General features: G+C 40.8%; 1 pseudogene; it reads left to right on the top strand.

Moving 5' to 3' along the window:
* Positions 1 to 2,115: 2,115 nt before the first annotated feature.
* On the top strand, positions 2,116 to 2,234 carry LOC134898449 (5S ribosomal RNA; annotated as a pseudogene).
* Positions 2,235 to 3,410: the final 1,176 nt, after the last annotated feature.

Below are 3,410 nucleotides of genomic sequence, written 5' to 3'. Positions count from 1 at the left end.
GGAAAGAGGGCATTGGCTCGATGCAGGGCTTAATAGAGAGCTTGATAAACAAATATTGAACTATTGGAGAGCAGGTAAAGCTGATAACAATAATAATTAAGCAAAATAAGAAAAAATATGTAAGACAAAATGATAAATGAAAATAGGTAAATAAGGGAAAAAATATTATAAGCATACATTGACTAAAAATTATATATACATAAAACATATATATTATAAATAGGAATAAAACGGGAAATAGATATAGCTATGGAGGTTGTAAAGGCAGTAATTGGGAATAATAATCTGTCCAGGTGTGTAAAATGAGATAGCTTGTGATACACAATGAGATTAAAGGAGGGTGTGAACAGAGAATTAGGTTGTAGATGTAACGTGATTGGTGGGTGAACTAACTTGTGAAAGCGGTAAAAAAGGTGAGGGAAGGATAAATTGGTATGAGTGCATGCGTTCGCATAAACTCACGCGCAACGCCAAGTGGCAGAGTATGAGTACACATACGTCCATGCACACACCCACGCATGTAAACATCCGTGAATGTCCCCATGAACACAGTGCATGGATAGTGGGTGAAGAAATGAGTGAAAGTGTGTAATTTAGAGAGGAACATGGAAAAAGGGGGGGGGGGGGATGCAAGGTGCAAGTGAATAAAAATGATGCACGGTCACATGATAGAGCGAAGGTTAATGTGTATGACATACGAATGGATGACAGGTGAATCAGGGACAAAGGAATTAGATCATTGATAAGCTTTCCAAAATAAGCCTGGAGACCACCAAGGAGGAAACTGGGTGGAAGGGGGGGGGGGGGGGGGAGGAAAAAAGAAAAAAGAAAGTAGGGGGGGGGGGGAGAGAGGCAAAAGGAGAGGGCAATAAGGAGAGTTGCGGGTGGAGAGAAAAAGGGGGGGGGGGGAAACTAGATGAATACATATAGAGGAAGGAGTGAACTAATTGGGAATGATGATGCACACGCATCAAATTAGTAAAATAAAATCAGCTCATAAAAAAGCCCCATAGTTAATATTTTCATTGAGTCCAAATGGTTTGAGGCTGCCCAGTCAAAAAATCCACTCACTCTCCCTTTTCAATAGTTCTTTGGTGCTATCCCCACCTCGAATCCCCAGATGGATGCGATCAAGACCAAAGACTTTCAGTTCTTTTGCTGAACCTTTATGAGCCAGGTGAAAGTGTCTAGCAATTGAAGTAAGTTGCTTCATTCGCATAAGAGCTTGCTGTGCATTCCGGATATTGCCCATATGGCCCAGAACCCTTTCCTTCAATTTCCGAGTGGTCATGCCAATGTATTTCAACTCGCAGCTGCAGGTTATGCAGTAAATAACTGCCTGTGTGTTGCAATTGAAAAAATGTTGTTTTCTAACTGATTGTCCATATCTGTCAGTGACCATCTTTTTTTGTAACATCTGTGGACATGACTTACAGCGGCCACATGGGAAAGATCCAGTTGTCGTGGGTTTCTTCGGAAGTGAAGTCAGGAGATGGCTACGAACCAGTTGATCTTTAATATTTTTAGATCTACGCCAACTCATCTGGACAGGGGTATTAACAAATGGAAGTAAATCAGGATCAAGTTGTAAAATCGGTAAATGTTTAGATATAGCATTCTTCAACATTTTCCATTCTGGGCAGAAAGTGCCAATAAATCTAATGCTGTCCTCCTGTTCAGAAGTGAAGTTTTTCTTACCAAAGATCAGTGTGTCCCTTTGGACCATTTTGGTTGCTGCGTAGGCTCGTTTCAGTGAGCGTTTACTATAGCCCCTGGCTTGGCGACGGTTAGTCAATTCCCAACTCTTCTTATTTAAGATGTGGTCTTCAGAGCAATTCCTTCTCAGCCTTAAATACTCTCCTTTTGGGATGTTTTCAATAGTTGGTGGGAAGTGTGAGCTGGTCTGAAAAAGAATGCTGTTTGTCGCTGTCTCCTTGCGGTATAATTCGGTGGCCAAATACCCTGTGTCTGATTTGTAGATGTTGAGGTCAAGAAAGGGGACTTTTTCTGAACTGATGGTATGTGTGAGCAAGATGTTAAGATCATTGGTATTAAAAATCCTGATAAAGCTTAAAAGGAGTTCTTTGTTCCCATTCCAAATTATGAATATATCATGTCTACTACCATATAACACTGCCAGTGCCCGATCTCGTCCGATCTTGGAAGCTATACAGTGTTGGGCTGGGTCAGTACCTGAGGGGGAGACTCACAGGGAATACCCAGTGTAGTAGACTTTTCATCTCTATGATGTGCGTTATTTGACACCAACAGCAGTATCACCACTTGTCTCTATCCTTCTTACAATATCTTTATCCTATGATTGCATATTTTGAATACACAATCGCTCAAAACCCTCTGAGTTCTTTATTGATAACATACACTTGTGCATTTGGTTGGTGACCGGTGGGAAGTGGGTAATGTCTCACTACCTACCGCCGGACCTGCCCAATATTTATACATTTGACAATTGACCATATGTTGGTCTTATCAATATAGATTTTCTGTACTGGTCGGGTGGAAACGGATGTAGAACATTGAAGTGTCTACAACCTTTCTCATCACATTCTGTGAGACAGGACCAGAACATTCTTTTATTTTTCAATTTAATATTCATTTTAAGCCACATTTATATAAAATCTTTTTTGGATCCTATGCTACTTAATGGGTAATCACGAATAATTGCTTATAATGTATATCTAATAAAAGTTATATTTTATTATCCTTCATCATCAACTAAAACTACTGATATGTATTAATTAAGAGTGCGCCCACACAAGAGCCTTCCTTTCTTCTCCCATTATTGACATATGCTCTTTCTGGCTCTGGGCGCACCACCAAACTGGACAGAGATTTGATCATTTATGTAAATATACTCTAATTGTCCGAATTCTGGTTTATTCATTCAACTTCACCTTTTGATACTGAGACCAGTGCCGGGTCGTCCCTTTCTTTTCAACTATTATAAATGTCCAGCACATCCTCTCCTATCACATGGAGGAAAATGGATGCCTTCGTTTTGTCAGCCTCTGAATCAGCTCCACATGCAGCAAGATATATATTAAACCTTTGCTTAAATCTTTTCCAGTTTTCAGACAAGTTACCAGACATCAGCATGCCGGTTGGAGGAGCTAGTTTATCCATGGTTACTCACTGTTTGAAGAGAGGAGCACACGGCAGGCTTTGCAGACAGAGTATCACAGCCACAGACTTCTGCAAGATTCTTTCACACTCTGAGAGCACTAGCAGTCCAAGTTAAACTTCTTCTGACACCATGTCTTATTCATATGTTTGTAAATCCAGTCATCAGGACACAGAGACATGTGAGTTCACTACTGTGCTGTTTATTCCCTCACCAACTCCAGGCACACTGCACACTGGACCACCCACTTCCCAGCATCCCCCTGGTCCCA

This window comes from Pseudophryne corroboree, chromosome 3 (genome assembly GCF_028390025.1).
Source record: "Pseudophryne corroboree isolate aPseCor3 chromosome 3, aPseCor3.hap2, whole genome shotgun sequence".
In the NCBI taxonomy this organism is placed as follows: Eukaryota; Metazoa; Chordata; class Amphibia; order Anura; family Myobatrachidae; genus Pseudophryne; species Pseudophryne corroboree.
Note: the sequence above shows the minus strand (reverse complement) of the source record. Positions and strands in the feature narration are given on the sequence as shown.